Raw genomic sequence first — 17540 nt, forward strand, 5'->3', positions numbered from 1 at the left:
TCAAGAGGACAGGTGGTGGGCTTTCCAGCTCGGAGGAGTCTGTCCACATCGGCTGGGGATATCCGGTCAAAGTGGTCCAATACTGGACCCGAGGACAGTCGAGGGGCCTCCAGTTCCTTTATTGTATCCAAATTGGCAGGGAGGTCATGGCGGAGCAACAGGACCTTCTCCGCAAAAAAGCTCGCAAATGCCTCACAGCTGTGTGTCAAATTGTTATTTAAATTTGGCTGTCCTTCAAGGGACGTTAAAGACCTAATTATACTAAATAATTGCGCCGGGCGAGAGCTAGCGGAGGCAATGGAGGCCGAGAAGTAGGACTTCTTAGCGGCCTTCACTGCCATCTCGTAGGTTTTCATAAAAACCCTATAAGATGTTCTTGAGGCTCCGTCACGGGCACCCCGCCATACTCGCTCTAGCCGTCTGAGGTCCCGCTTCATTTTCCAAAGCTCCTCGGTAAACCAGGGAGCCCGGTTTCTGCGGGGTCGCAGAGGGTGCCTAGGTGCGATCTCATCGATGGCTGCTAGGAGCTGGATATTCCAGCCATCAACAAGCTCAGTCAATGAGTCGCCAGGGGGAGCAAGGTCCCGCAAGGCCTGACGGAATCTATCAGGGTCCATCAGCCTCTGCGGGCGAGCCCAAATTGGCTCGCCACCTAAGCAGGGTGGGGGTGGAAAATCAATCCTGGCTTTCAGAGCGTAATGATCAGACCATGGCAGCTTCATCGAAGGAGACATGATCACATCTATACCGGCGCCAAAGATCAAATCCAGCGTGTGGCCTGCTTGATGTGTGGGGCCCGAAACAAACTGGGAGAGCCCTAGTGTCGCCTTGGAAGACACCAGGTCCAGAGCCTGTGAGGAGGGAATGGCATCAGCATGGATGTTGAAGTCCCCCAATACCAATAGGTTAGGGAACTCCAAGGCCCAGCCGGCCACCGCCTCCAGCAGGCCTGACAGGGTGGCTGCTGGTGCGCTAGGTGGCTGGTACACCAGCCAGACAGCCAAGCTCACCTCGGAGCCCCACACTAGGCCAACACATTCAATGCCGGGGATCGATGGCAATGGTAGACCCCTGAAAGAACAATCTTCCCGGATTAATAATGCCACCCCTCCCCCCCGGCCCACAGTCCGTGACTGGTGGAGGACGGAGAAACCCGGGGGCACCATCTGTCGTAAGGTAACAGTTTCCCCTTCGCGCACCCAGGTCTCCGTCACACAAGCCAGGTCAACCCCCTGCGAGGTAAGGAAGTCTCGCAGGGTGGCGGTTTTGTTGCCTATAGACCTGGCATTGCACAACACCAGTGACGGAGGTGAGTAATCCTTGCTCACCCTACCTTCGTCCCTCGGGATGGGGCACAGATTGGAAGGGGTACGAGCATATCCGTATCTCGATCCCCTTCGCCTATGACATCTGCCCCCACCGCCATACCTCCCTCACCCCACTACAGTAGCAATCCCAAGCCTCAAACCAACCTCCATTTACAAAATAGAAAAACAAATCAAACCAAAAACAATTGTACCAACAAAACAAATCCCCACCCCACTCACTATCCAACCCCAAACCAACATAAAACGGAACAAAATAAAAATACATGTATACAGACCACGGTGGTACAACAAAGTAAAAAGTAAAAACCCCTTTAAAACACTTTAAAATATATAAAAACATTTTTAACATTTGCTGCAGCAACACCAGTGTCCTTAAAACTGTAGCGGTGGCGAGTGTGGGCCTCGCCCCCTAGGCCTGGTGGAATGGGCCTACAGGAGGGAGCGGCCTACCTCAACCCCCACGGTGCAGCAGCAGCAGTGGTGTCCCAGTGCCTCATGAGGCCTCTTAAGCTGTGGCGGTGGTGAGTCCCACTCAGCTGTTTAATGGTAAAAACAGTCTTTCCATGCATAATAATTTGGCTATTCTCTTTGGAAATGCATTTCAGTTCAAAGTATATTTGGAGTTAGGGGCCACAATCGAACAAGCGACTTGAGGCTTGCTTGCCCAGTGGAATTTTAAAAGTGTTTGTCCTTGCAGCTTTGGAGGTTGTGCTTCCTGAAAGTCTAGTCCAAAACATCCTGGACACGTACAGCCAATTGAACGGCTTTTTAGAGCTGGCTGGGAGATGCAATCCATGAGGCTATGCATCGTGCATACCCTTTTCTTTCTATGAAGGCTTCTCTTTCATCACTCTCCTTGCCCAGCCCTCAAATGGTGTTTAAATGCTTACAAGCTTTAACTGATTACATGCTTTCAGAGTAGTTTCTGTGTTTGCCAGGATTCTTCTAGCATAGGACAGTGGGGGCACATGGTTCTTTTCCCTTAAGATGCATCTTACACCAGACCTCCCCCCTCCACCCATGGCTTTTTAAAAGTCATAGGAATTAAAAAGGAAAGGTGCCCAATAGAGACAAGAGAACAAATTTGGATGAATTTATTTGGTTAGCTATGTACTACTTTTCATCAGAAAAAAATTCAAAGCTGTTTACAGAATAAAACCAGTGGAGTTACATACGATATATAAAGCATTAAGAATTAAATAACATACATAAAAGAGATAAAGAAATCAAAATCCCTAAGAGTTCCACACACTCGATACCCACAAAAATGCCTACCCACCAACACACATGTCCCTCAATCAACCTACATCCACACACATTCCGCTACCCTTATATACATGCACACTCACAAGAATTACCAGTCTCCAAAATTCTCTTGGTCCATATACTACAACACCGGCAATCTGAGGCTGAGACCAAATGTAATCTAGGCTCCATCAACCCCAATAAAAACCTCATCGATGGCCATCTATGGCCAAGGTATTAACCTTTCACCCTAGTCATCAGCCACCAAATCCTACGCTGTAGCAGAGAAGTGGTCCGCCTTCCAATCCCAAACTGTCCCACATCTCCCCCCACCTCCACCTGGGACAGCGGCACATATCCCTCTGTTCAGCCATAAGGAGCATAAGGAGAGGGGGTTCACTCTTGTACAGTGGTACCTCGGGTTACATATGCTTCAGGTTACATACGCTTCAGGTTACAGACTCCGCTAACCCAGAAATAGTGCTTCAGGTTAAGAACTTTGCTTCAGGATGAGAACAGAATCGTGCTCTGGCTGCGCGGCAGCAGCAGGAGGCCCCATTAGCTAAAGTGGTGCTTCAGGTTAAGAACAGTTTCTAGTTAAGTACGGACCTCCGGAATGAATTAAGTACTTAACCTGAGGTACCACTGTAGTGACCCAAAGTCATGGTGGCTTTTCACAGCTCTATGGGCCAAAATGTATACTTGCCACTTCGGGATTTATTTATTTTTTAAAACTCTGGGTGCCAGCCTTCAGTAAGTCTCTTGTGGCAATTCAAGTGACACAAAGCACTCAAGGCTGCATTATGCCTGAGTGAATTTCAAAAATGCCTTTGCCAAGTGCTGGGATGGCATTGCAGTTAGGGGAGCATGGGGTACCGGAACAAAAAGGGGTCTTTCCCTGGCCTCCTTGTGAGACCCAGATTAAGATCTCAAATAATGAATTCAATGTCCAAGCAGGCTCATGTGCCAAGCAGCTATCGTTTAGTAACTTAGGCCCCAAAGAAATTTATGAAACAGAGAACTGACAAACTATGTTGTACAGGTTCGTTTCCAAGAAGTCTCCAGAGGCAATGGCACATGCAACACATTGCAGTAGTTTTACCTACAGTGTTAGTGGGGAACCTCAGGCCTGGGGCCCAAATGCTTCTGGTTTCTTGGTCTGGACATTGGTACTCTCCCCATACCTTACCAGCCTCACTCCACACCATCCTCAAGTGCTTTTGCCTTCCTGAAATGTATTCTTGAACCACAAAACTACCTCTTACTTGCCTGTAGGAAGAGGTGTGCATGCAGAACTGTTGGGTTGAAATAACGACAGACAGGTAGTGAGTGTCATCTGGGAGGCATCTCCCGAGCAAGTCTCGGGGAGTCCCTTTTATTGAATATTACAGCATTGCCACATATGTGCTTATTGCTGATTGGTCAACACAAGTACAAAGCAAAGATTACATTAATCACCAATGGATTACAGGGTGGGAAAGGGAACACAGAATCACACAGGCATGAAGACCTCCTAATTAAACTTTTACTAGTGATTGATATAGCATTCATCCGTAGATGTGGTCAACTATGCATTAAGAACAAGTCAGGTAAAATGTTTTCCTGAACTCAATGTGAGCTGAACTGGTGAGTGAATGTCTTAGTACTGTTTGTGCAGTATTGTGTGCAGGAGCGAAACTTAAGAGCAAGACTTTCCCAAACATGTCACAGTCGTGTATAGGATTGTTGCATCCAGCATCCCAGCATCTCCCCCTTTCTTTATTTATTTAATGGTGAGTGGGACAAAAGTACTTCGGGATACGTGGTTTGCCAGCGCATGCCCAAAATAATTCTGCCCACCGATGTTGTTACTGAATTCAGGGTGAATGGGACAAAAAATACCTCGGGATACGTGGTTTGCCAGCGCATGCCCGAGATAATTCTGCCCACATCTCCCCTAATGTTTACTGTTGGTGCTGCCATTTCGTAAAGTAGGCAGCAATAATTTTATTGGGTGGCTGAGGAGGAGAAAAACACTGAAACCAAAGGCGTATGAGACCAGGGATGCACTGGATGAAACAACATAGCAAAATTAATATACATATTATGATAATAGCATATTGAAAAAGATTGCGAAGCCAATTCATATTTGGTAACCAGCCGGTGAGCCACTGGGTAAACGAATCCCAGAGGCCAGAAAGTCCAACGTCCTGTTTGATGTGATGTGTGAGATTTTGCAAATGAGAAATTTGCTTTTGAATAGCCTTGGAATTGTCCGTAATATTAAAACAGCACATATCATTCACTTGTTCACAACCATAATGATGAAGCATTAGCAAATAATCTATTGCAGCGCGATTCTGTAAGAGTCCATGACGCAATTCACTCTGTTCTTTACTCAGAAGGTGAAGAGCTTGTGAAGTAGAATTCAAGGCTTTTGCTGCGGAGCAAGCTAAAGAGTTAATATTCCTGCTATTCCGTGCAGCCAATCCAGGGACTCCTAAAAGAGAGACAGCTAGAGAAATATATTCAGATCTGCTAGGGAGAGAAACAGAATCATCACAATCATTAGTCAATTCCACAGAACGTCGATATCGAGAGTGAGATAAATGATGCTTTTTGGGTAATATGATAGACAAACGGCTTAAACAGCAAGGTGTGCCATGGCTAATATTTGCTGGAATATAATTGAATGTGTAGCCTGGACACGACCAGAACCAGCCTTCAGGCAGCTCTGTATATTTATATACATAGGAAATATTTACATAATCAGAGCAGTTGAAATTATCCTTGCCCATTGTCACACAGTTGGGCTTTGTGCAATTGACCATACGGGCGCAAGTGATATTAAAAGAGGCCACGTATGGGGTCAACAAATCAAACAGAAGCAAATTATCAGGGCTTGCTTCCAGCTGCTGTTCCTTTCTAAACTGTTCAGCTTGAGGTGAGTGATTTTATTTGGCCACTGAAGACGGAAAGGCTGGAGGGCTTGATTCACATAGTATGGGGGAGTGCAAGCTTACTCATTAATTTGAATGGTAGCTTGCAATTGTTGTAGCAAATCTCTGCCCCACAGATTGAGGTGGATTTTCAGCACACAGGGCTGGATGTATGCAATGGTTTCAGAGCTATCAGGCAGGGAAACAGGCAGCCACTGTACGCTTTTAGAAGAGGTTTGAGGTCCACCCACACCCCAAACTGCAGAGGCAGACTCAAGGGGCCACGTGGGGTCCCAGCAAGTACTAGATATGACAGAAATGTCTGCGCCTGTGTCAATCAAGCCTTCCAGAACTTTGCCATTGATTTTATACTTACGAAGAAGTTTCTGTTCACCGATCCTCTGGATTACAGCTAATAGCTGTGGAGAAAGAGGTGCAAATTGCTGGTGCAAATTACTATCCATAATAGAAGCAGTAGGATGAGAAGGGAGCACTACCAAATGTGCCCAAGACTCACCCTTTTTTAACTGCATGGGCAGATGGCTCCAAAGTTGAACCATGATTGTGCCCACATAGGCAGGATCTAGGACTCCCGGAATAACCATGATTCCTTCTTTGGCTGCAGAGAATTTGGGTAAAATCAAGCCTGCGACCTTAGGAGGTAGTGGGCCTGCCAATTGGGTGGGCATGAGCACGATTTCACCAGGTAAAACAGCGTCTTTGGTTTCCTGATTAATTAAATCAATGGTGAAATCAGAAGGTGTTTCCTTAGGAAAATTTTCAATAGCAGAAACTGACAGCAAAGGGCTCTCTATTTCTGTTGTCCTCTCTATTTGTCCTGGCCCGAGAGTGGGGCCACCATGGAGTTTCCCGAACTCCGGCACTGATTTGCCCAATGATAGCCTTTACCACATTTTGGGCATTTTTTGGAAGGTTTAGCCTTATTGCCATCACCATTCCTATTTGCTCCTCCACCAGGGGCTCTGCATTCTTTGGCAAAATGACCTGGGCGCTTGCAGTTGAAGCAATTGCCTGTTGGCTTATTGCCAGCTTGGATGGCATCGGCAAGCAAGGACATCGCATGACTCTGGCTTCCAATTTCTGCACAAGTTTGAATCATATCGGCCAGGTCATATTTAGGGCGATGTATAACTGACTGCAATGCCTTTTTGCAGTCGGTGTTTGCATTTTCAAAAGCCAATTTTTTCATCAATTCATTTTGGGCTGTAGTGTTATCAACCTGCCTAGTGACTGATTCTTTCAACCTATCTATAAATTGATGGTAGGGTTCCGAATGTTGTTGCTTAATATTAACAAAGGAGCTCAGTGGTTGCCCTGAGACAGGGACTTTCCGAAAGGCGCGTTGCACGCAGGTCGCGGTGCGACTAAAATGCAAAGGTGTTAGTGTCGCCTGGGCTGTTATATTATCATACGGACCAGCGCCAAAGAGTTGATTGGCTGTATGCTGTGGATCAGCCAGAGCTGCTGCATTATGCTTAAATTCACTTTCAAAAACTACATATTGCGCTGGAGATAAAAGCATGCGCATCAAATCTTTCCAATCTTGGGGTAGCATTGTGTAACCGCTTGCTATCCCCTCCAGCATTCCTATCACATAGGAGGATTTTAAACCAGAATCAGTAATGGCTCTCCTTAGTTCCCTCATAACAGAATAAGGAAGTGTCTCGTACAACACCTGTTGTTGAGCAGTTCCTTGGTTGGTATAGGAGATAGGGAAAGCAGATGGCATTTCCCCAGCCCATTCAGACTCTTCCTCCAAGGACAGGAGCCCTTTCTGCCTAGCTAAGGAAAGCGCGGCACGCACAGCTCCTGTGGAGCAAGCAGGGGCTGAAGCAGGCGAAGGAGGGGTGGAAGGAGGGAGGGAGGATGTGGGCTGAGACGAAGGGAGGGGCTGGCAAGGTTGCAATGGAGGTAAAATCTTGGGGTAAGGTGGGGGATTGTCTGCAACTGACAAAAGAGCAGGTGCCGTCGGAGATGCCTGAGGTCCTAATCTAGCGACGGCGTCTGCACACTTCTGCCAAGTAAGCAGACAATGAATCGGAGCCCTCGGTTCTGCGAAAAGAATTTTTCCGATCTTTTGCCAAGTTTCTACTTCCAAAGAACCAGTCTCTGGATAAGAAGGGCATTGGCAAGCAATCTCACATAGCAATTGTTCAATTTCTTTTAAAGAAATATGAACACCCGCCACCCGCTGTCTAACGAGATAGAGTAGCTCCTTGGCATGCTCTTTTTGGAATTTAGTCAATTCCCCCCCCATACTCACGAAGTAGCGCGCTGAGACTTTTCCAGTCGAGTGAAGTACAGGGGTTTGGCTGCGTGAGGGATCTGGCACGTCGGGGTCACCAGATGTTGGGTTGAAATAACGACAGACAGGTAGTGAGTGTCATCTGGGAGGCATCTCCCGAGCAAGTCTCGGGGAGTCCCTTTTATTGAATATTACAGCATTGCCACATATGTGCTTATTGCTGATTGGTCAACACAAGTACAAAGCAAAGATTACATTAATCACCAATGGATTACAGGGTGGGAAAGGGAACACAGAATCACACAGGCATGAAGACCTCCTAATTAAACTTTTACTAGTGATTGATATAGCATTCATCCGTAGATGTGGTCAACTATGCATTAAGAACAAGTCAGGTAAAATGTTTTCCTGAACTCAATGTGAGCTGAACTGGTGAGTGAATGTCTTAGTACTGTTTGTGCAGTATTGTGTGCAGGAGCGAAACTTAAGAGCAAGACTTTCCCAAACATGTCACAGTCGTGTATAGGATTGTTGCATCCAGCATCCCAGCACAGAACTACCTCTGACTTCCACCAACTGTATAAAGGTGAGTTGCAAATGTTGCTCCACCCACTTTCCCCTTGGTCCTGCCCATCACGCAGCCCCTAGAAAGTTATCGATGAGGTCATACCCCTGGCCTAGAGGTTGACAGTGCATTGATAACAGTGGCCAGGCCATATCTGTCCTCTACACTGGTGAACTTTCAGGCTGGAAACAGACTTTGCTGGAGATACATGGGTGTCATGGAAAATAACTTTTTTCTCCTCTTTCCTTAATAACAAGTAATAAATAAATGACAGGGCGTCCGTATGCTCAGCATGTCACATCCTTCATTTAATGGGATGCCTGCTATGTGGATTGGGGCAGGATACAAATATGTTGTATCACACATTTTGTTTCACTACACATTGAGGCAGGAGGAGAGGTGGGCCCCTGCAATAAATAAAATAGTCTAGGAGAAAGAGGCTTTCCAAATAAACAAACATACCTGGCATTGGAAGACAGGACTACACTCTGGTTGATCTCATGACTGAATCGTAGCAGATCTAGGTGTTATGAACTAGCAGGACAATGGGGAAGAGGAAGAGGATCCCAGTGAGGGGTGTAGCCACAGCTGGTACACGCCAAGGGAAACTGGTGATGGAGAAGGGGAGGTTGGGAGCATAGAAAGTACTCGTGGGGTGACAGAGGACAGCGAGAGGATGGGTGTCAGTGCACAGGAGCAGAGGAGCAGGACCCAGAGCCAGAGGGGCCTCCATCTACTTGAACAGGCTTCCTCAACCTCAGCCTCCAGATGTTTTGAGACTACAGTTCCCATCATCCCTGTTCACTGGTCCTTCCCATGGGAGTTGCAGGCCAAAAACATCTGGAGGGCTGAGGTTGAGGAAGCCTGTACTTGAACATGGCAAGCTCTGATGCGTGGGGAGCAGTGGGAGGAGTGCTTTAGGAGGCAGGCAAGGGCCCACAACCTAGATGACCAGCTGTGGCTCATTAGCTCTGGGAAGAGGCGTGTGATTCCTCAGCTCCAGTAGGCTCACAGCTGGTGAGGGTTACTGCCTCATCAAGCCCAGAAGCTGCAATCAACATGCAAGGCCTCAACTTGACTGCTTCAGGAGCTGTATGGGACTGTTCCTTTTTGGGACCGTATGCACCAGTGGAGACTTGCTGCCAGGTATGCTGGGGTTCAGAACACTAGGCAGATCTTCTGAGAAAGTTGTGTTCCAAGTCTTATGCCTTCATAGTTTCTCAATGGCAAGGACTGCTGCCCACATGCTGCCCGTGGTCTGGTATCAAGACCATGTCTTTCCACTCACTAAAGCCCTAAACAGCCTTAGCCAGTATACCTGAAGGAGCATCTCCACCCCCATCATTCTGCCCGGACACTGAGGTCCAGCGCCAAGGGCCTTCTGGTGGTTCCCTCACTGTGAGAAGTGAGGTTACAGGGAACCAGACAGAGGGTCTTCTCGGTAGTGGTGCCTGCCCTGTGGAACGCCCTCCCATCAGATGTCAAGGAAATAAACAAATATCTGACTTTTAGAAGACATCTGAAGGCAGCCCTGTTTAGGGAAGTTTTTAATGTTTGATGTGTTTTTAATATTCTGTTGGGAGCCGCCCAGAGTGACTGGGGAAACCCTCTGCTGCTGCTGAAACCCTCAGTTCTGTCTGTGTCTCCCTTGACCCCCTGCAATCTTTAATTAATTGCACTGATACTGCAAACAACTTCACAGTTCCCATATTGCAGTTCCCTAAAACACCCTCGCCAACAGGCCACTACACTAGATTACATTGGGCTCAAAAGTTGTCATGCACTACTTAACTGCATGTTTTGCCTCATATCTCGGGTTCTACAAATGCTAAAAATGGGCTTTCTGAAAATGAACACACTGGGAATCTGGGGGTCATCCCGGGGTGCAACTGTCACCATTGGTCTTCCTGCAGACACACCCATGGAAGTTGGTAGTGGCCATGCCGAAAGGATGAGCACCAGAATATGGAGAAAGATAGCTTTCCTGCACACACCCCCAGCCAATTTCTCTCATGCACTCATTTGTATTTCTTGCTAATGTGGATCATGACCTTGTCAGTTCTGCTCTCTTATGAATGGAAGGCTCACAGTCAAGCAGGATGTGGTCACTGCGCAACTATTGTTCTTGATCAGCAGTGGGGATGTTTTGCACTGTGGGAGGGCCTTTTCGATGGTAGCCCCGAGCCTTTCAAACACCCCTCCAAGGTGTCTATTGTACTGACATTATACTGCTTTCATCAGCTGGTCAAGATGCATCTATTCCTCCAGATTTTTGGAAGGGTCAGGTGAGATGATGACTTAGTTGTATCTGCTGCTTTGAAATCCCACTGTGCTTTTTGTTAACATTGTGGTTACAAAGTTATATATAATTTTTATTTAACCCACCCTGGGAATTTTGGATGAAGGGATTGTATTATTATGTAAATAAATGAACAAATAAATATAACACTCATTAATATCCCTGTTAGCTGTCTCTTCTAAGCGATATCTGTATTCATGTGTTGCCAAGTTGAATTCACATATGCACTCTGTACATGCAAACATACACACACTTCTCAGAGCTCTAGAAATAATAAAACTGTATTGTATGCTGACTGATTAAATTGACTGATGTTTTTGTTAAGTAATTTCTGTACACATATATGACACATTAACTTACAGGTACAAGCACATTAAATGTGTCCAGGCCCTACAGAGCTAAGCAAAGTATATCTCTTACCGTGAATGTTGAGAGAAAACCACTACAGCAGCTGAAGCTGTTGTATTTGTTGCATATAAATAATGAAGGCATCTAGAGGAGTTAAAAAACCTGTAGACTATGATACAGTGAACTTGTGCACTCAGTCATTCCCTTCATCCAAACAACTGCCTTTGGCGTGAATAACAGCTTGGCTGATATGAAGCACAGTATTGATCTGTTGCTCAAGAAAGTCCATTGATAGTTCTTTGGACTTTTCCTGAGGTATGGCTGTAACAGCTGAGCACGAGAGGGATCTGCTGCTTCTATCTCTAGCTCATCCCAAATGAATTTAATAGGAAGCCAATCCAGAGAGGGCAGTCTGCTCTCAATCTGTACTGTTCAGTCTCACTTACACACACACACAAAAAAAACAAACACAAACAAGCAAACTTTCTCCCTATGTTTCTCTCTTTCTATTACTAAAGGCCGATTCACACTTCAAATTTTAAACTTAAAATCCATAGAAGTATCGAGACGTAAATGGCAGCATAAGTGTGGGGCCATCAAATGGGAACAGAGCTGTTTAAAGTGGGCAATGGGAAAGCCTCCCCAATTGATTTTGCCACTTCGATTCAGGTACTCCCTGTGCCCATTCAACTGTGAACTTTGAGTCCAACCCTTAAGAGCAGCGGTATTGGGTTTTGTTCTTTTCAGATTGTGAGCCTGTGGGCAGGGACTTGCTTTTTATTTCTGGACAGCACCTAGTGCATATTAGGTGCTTGATAAATAATAAATTGTGTTGATCCTGTGTTATTTGTCATGCCCCATATCTATTCTTTAACAGGTAACCCAAGGTATACAGGCATATCCTCTGGATACCTTGCCTCAGCCATGTTCTGTGACCATCCATTTCCACAAATTTTTAGTGCCAAGGGAGAAGAAGAGGAAGAAGCAAAAGAAAGAGAAGGAAGAGCTGGTAAATGTGAGTATCTGTGTGTTTTGTGCCCACAGGGCAAAGAGTAATTTAGCATTCCTAATCCAAAGGCCACACCATAGCTACTTTGAACTTTAAAAACAAACCATGGGAGATTACAAATCTAAGAAGAGCTCTGCTGGATCTGACCACAGGCCTATCTAGTCTAGCAACCTGTCTCCCGCAGCAGCCAACCAGATGCCTCTGGAAAAGCCCAGAAGCAAAACGTGAGGGTAATAATTCTCCTTCCTTCCTCCTCAGCAACTGGTATTCAGTGACATACGACCTTTGAACCTGGACATTCCGTCTTCTTCTTTCTTCTTGAATCTCCCATATCATGTCTATTTTGATTTGATATGTTTAATCTAGTGCACGCATGGAGAGAGAATACATGGAGTGGTTTATTTGGGTATTAATGTATGTGTAATATATGTAGACTGTCTAAATTGAGCATAGCGTGAAGCAAGCCATTCCATTAGCACAACGATTTCTCCTTGCATGATAGCATGCTATTTCCCTCTCCTCCCCCTGCATGCCCCCTAAATCTATTCTGGGATATATTTTTCCCCCTCCTTCATTTATTTATTTAATGTTGCAATACATATATGAAATCTTTACATAATGATACATATACATTATATTAGTAAATTCACATTTTCACATTTCTTTATGTAGCAACATTTATCCATTTCTTATTTCTTGCCCTGTGTCTTCCCTCCACCCCTGCGTGACTTCCTTATTATTATTTTGTAACTTTATTATTGAGATTGTAATTTTGTATCTTAATAATTAAACATTCAATCTTATATATCTGCTTAGCTTAACTTAACTTAGTGAAATCAATAAATTCTTGTTGGAGCACCTATTCTGGAATTTCCCCCAACCCTCTGGAGCAGATTTGGGGACAGAACAGGAGGAGAGGAGGGAAGTCCCATTCTGTTAGCTCTAATTCTAGCTAGCACAATTGTTTAGCTGAATAAATTATGGGTGTGTTTGGTAAGGGGTGGAGGCAGTACCTTTCAGCAAAGAGAGCTGTCACCAGCTGGCAATGTTGCAAGAGAAATGACCATGGATGAAACAGCCCTTATCCCCACATGCTGAAAGATGACTGAGGAGGCAATGTGGTTTGGTAGCAAGGTAACACAGCGTTAAAAACCAGACATGAAGCCTAGTATTGCCATATGAACAAGACCTTCTCACAATCCTATATATTTACAGAAAAGCCAACACGGGTGTTTTATTTTATTTTAGTTCTGGAAAACTTGTAGATAAACAGCACCCTATTTCTTGACCCAAAAATATTGCGTTCAGGGTGTTCTTTTAGATACATGGTCCTAGTGGGAGTCTGGCTTAACCCCATTGAACTGATAAGCAACATCAAAAAACACTGTGGACTCTCACACTTTGGCTAGAATAAAATGTAACCTGCATCACTTTTAAATGCTTCAACATAGGGATTCAACAGTAAATAACCACTATTTGAAATAGGAAAATAATCACACTTATTCTTGGTTAATGACCTAGGTTAATCACAATGTGATAGTAAGGAAAACAGCTTGGTGAACCACCTCTTTAGTATCTGGTTGTTCAACCTACATAAATGTTGACATATGAGCTTCTGTGCCATGGTGATACTTGCTTTGGGAACCTCTAGGCTGGACTAGTAATGCATTTATGTAAGGACTGCCTCTGAAGAGCATGCAGAAATTGCATTTTGTGCAGAATATAGCAGCTAGGTTTGTTGACAGGCCTTGGCCTCAGGGCCCATGCAACACCAACTGCCATCCAGTTGCATAGGTTATCTCCGGGCTCAAGGACTAAATGCTGTGGGTTTCAAATGTGTGTGAGACTACATCTTTTAGAAGACATCTGAAGGCAGCTCTGTTTAGGGAATGTTTAATAGACTATTGTATTTTAATATTCTGTTGGAAGCTGTCCAGAGTGGCTGGGGAAACCCAGCCAGATGGGCGGGGTATAAATAAATTATTATTATTATTATTAATATTATTAATAATTATTAATTATTATCATCATCATCTTATGAAATGTGCCTCCACACCATGAGATCATCAGGAGTGGCCCTACCACAAGTCCCCGGCATCTGAAATTTGGCAAGTGAGTATTTCAGAGCTCCTCTGAAGCTCTGATCCTAGGAACCTGCCTAGCTCCAAGGTTTTAGGAGGAGGCTTCAAAAACTCCTCTAAAAAGGCTTTTGGTGATAATTTGGCACTGCTGATGATGGCACCTATTGGAACTGGTTTGTGTTTCACTTGTTCAGTTGCTGCAGATAGTCTGTTTTTTATTGAAGTTTTAGTGTTCTGTTTAAATCTGTTTTCAAATCTTTCGAAAGTGCCTTGGGAGCCAATTTTGGTTGAAAAACAAGGTATAAATATAATAAATAAGACTCATTCTCACATTTAGATATGACATTAGAGCATTTTAATTGTCACAACACATTTTGCTCTCAAATAGGTTTTGTGAATTTCAAAAATCAGTTCCGATTAGCAAGTTGTGACATTCTGTTCTCAAACATGTCAGCATTGTGCCAGTCAAAATAGGTGCATCTGGCAGGTAAACCAACAATCTTAGGTACAAATTCAGTATATATCAGCAATTTGTAAACACCACTTAAAAATAGGTACCATGCCTACGAAATAGGTACACTGAGAGTATGTTGTTAAGGCTGCTTCTCTGCACATAGAATTAATTTTATTTCTACATAAAAAGAGACCCCGCTACAAAGAAAATGTCACTAGATGGCTCCTATTTTCACAAGCTCAAATCCAGGAGTCCTTTTTTAGTGTTATCCAAGCACAATTCTCACTGAAATCAACAACCTTGGAAATTACCAAGGACACTCATAGACGACTCCTGTTTGACCAATGGTTTAAATTTCCCTTTATTTTGCTACTGCTCTAATTGGAAGCAAGCATGTTTGAAAGTTTCTTGAATCCTGGATTGTTGTCAACTTAATTGTGCTACATATGTAATATTGGGGTGCAGATTTTCTTCATGTTATTTCTTTAACTCGCCTTTTCTACACCTCCAGGGTTGGCTTGTCCTAAAACACCACCACCATGCTGTTGAAAACTCAGACCTATGTTCATATCTCAACCTAACTTTTGCAAACAGAATCAATAGTTTAATGTGAGGAAGACACACACCCCCTCACACACACACCAGCATAATAAAGTTAGCTTTAATCCAGTACTAAATTATAACACTCTGCAACAAACAGTGAGCAACACCAATTGGAATTACAGTAAGTGCAAACAACCATGTTAATAGACAAATCTACCCTTGCTCCTGGCTCTGACATACATTTGATTCATGCCTGTCATCACCTGCATGAGGTAAAACATGCCAACATGCTCCAATCCCTCCAGCATTGGTCAGTACTCATGGGGGGGGAGCTTATAGTCCCCTAAGAACCATACCTTCCTGCCATCCCCTCGAGCCAGTTGGCAATGAAGGGAAGGCTGTAGACTTCACCATACAAGGTGCCTCTAGATGTTTGCCAGGGGCATCCATGATTCATAATTCCTGCCAGAACTTGCTGCCAAACCAAACAAGCCCAATTAGCCAAATAAACATAGCAACTAAAGCTAACCCTAAACTGTAAATGCAGGACAGGTCACCTGGCTGTATGAAGCTCCACAGAGGCTGAGTAGGGCAGCCTTATATAGCTGAGCACTGCCACCAACCCAGTTGGCCAATAGGCTCCACATGACAGGGGGATGCATCTCCATTCCAGCTTCAATAAAGATGAGGTGAATCTGAGGACATTTCAAGTGTGCCAGGTCACCTTAAGAAAAGTGCATTAGTTGATTTCTGTTCATAGCCATACAATGTGTGAGCGCTGCTGGACTTAATGGGAAGGTCATGTTAAATGCCACCGCCCCCCCCCCCCGCATATATGTGTTTCCTAAGACCAACCGGCACAACTGACTACTTGGTGTATTGATATTTGATATCGAAGCCACTATATAGATATGACACAAGGAGCACTGGCCAAGGCCACTTGGCCAGGGGAGTACAAGTGCAGAGATTCTCCCACTGCTTTGGTTCAGTAGTGAGCCCTTTGGAAGTCCAACCTTATTGGGAGAAAAGAGAAGCTTAAACTTTGAGCAAGTTAAGGAATGCCTGTGTTTAAGCTGTTAGTAGACCAATCTGCACCCAATAAAAAATGGATTCACTGGAAGCAGAAAGGGCAAAAGCAAGTACGCCTTGACATATAATAAGCGTATGGAATTCAAAGCCAAAAGATGTAGTTACAGACACTAGCTCAGATGGCTTTAAAAGGGGATAAGACAAATTCACAGAGAACGATTCATTCAGTGGATATTAGACATGCTAGCTACAGTAGATATAGTTACTGAACACCAGTTACTTGGGGAGCAAGGGAGGGGTGAAACAATATGGCAGGTTTGTCTGCTTCCTACTCTGCCTCTGAGCTCCCTGAGACTTGGTGGATTTTTAAACTGACCCAACATGGCTTTTATGATCCCAGGTAAATGCACCCCTTTCTTCCTTCACAAGCATTTCCATGCTACGATTATGGAACATCCCTGGAGATGTTTTGTGGCCATCCCTAAATACATTCTTTGGGAGCACGCCAGAGACAAGACAGCAAAAGCTCAAAAGAGGCAGTTGTACACTCCCCCAGATCCAATGGGATGCCTTGTGCTTGCTTCCCCGCTTTGCTTATCTGGTTATCTCTGGTTAAATGTTATATAAAGAGCCCTTTTCTTTGCTTCAAATGTTGGGATGAGAGTTTTGTGCATAAAAATAGTCTCCCCCCAAAAAGCAATTTTCTCTACTTCATCTTCCATAACATCCTGAAATGTCAGCTGAAATACAAGAATGAGATGCAGAACTCTAGAGCAAAGTCCACTTCTGGGCATTGTGACCGCAAGAGATGGACTTGCTATATTGCGAAGGGTTTTTTTAGAGTCTCTTCTTTATTTCACACAGCTTGTATTTCCACCTTTTAAAACAAGACTTTGCATACTAAAGATTGTAGAGGCAGCCAGAAGAGAGCAGCATATACACAATACATCTCTAGAAAGGATTAAAAATCAATGAGTTGTTTTCAAATTAGAAAAGCAGGTAAGCAGCCTTTTTCTCGCTCTGTCTTTATTATTTAGTTTTAAGGTTCCCTAGTCTAGTGCAATAGCTACTTGGCCTAAACACACACAAACACACACATGCAACCTGCTCAGAGTAGCTTATGCCTCCTAAATAGTTGAGGAGGAATCTGTCTGAAACATTTGCTGAACAGGGGCCCAGAGTCTGTGGTTAAACATTCATCTTGCTTTTGCAGCAACCCCCACCCCTACAAAAAAAAAAAGCCCACCCCCTTGCAAGGTTTTCTTGAAAGTTGGAGGTTCGTTATAGAAAACATACGTAACCTTTTGTGGGCTGCATCTGCAGTTTGTTGGTTTATGAAACAGGCAAAGTATGACTTTCGGCTGGCGGGGGGTAATATGGGGGCTGGGCAAAGCACTGTCAGGTCAACCCTGGTGGCCTTGCCTAGCAGAGGCAGCAGGTAGCAGCTCATGACTA

The 17540-nt window shown here is 44.6% G+C and overlaps 1 long non-coding RNA gene across 1 annotated transcript in view; it reads left to right on the plus strand.

Annotated features, from left to right (window-relative positions):
* The first annotated feature begins 1853 nt into the window (after window positions 1-1853).
* Window positions 1854-17540, plus strand: part of LOC310763847 — a 48094-nt gene continuing 32407 nt past the window's right edge. The window contains exons 1-3 of the long non-coding RNA XR_014548843.1: window positions 1854-1874; window positions 11929-11984; window positions 16950-17084. This is a non-coding gene — a long non-coding RNA (uncharacterized lncRNA). The remainder of the gene's footprint in view (window positions 1875-11928; window positions 11985-16949; window positions 17085-17540) is intronic.

Source organism: Podarcis filfolensis (genome assembly GCF_964270895.1).
Source record: "Podarcis filfolensis genome assembly, chromosome: 5".
NCBI lineage: Eukaryota > Metazoa > Chordata > Lepidosauria > Squamata > Lacertidae > Podarcis > Podarcis filfolensis.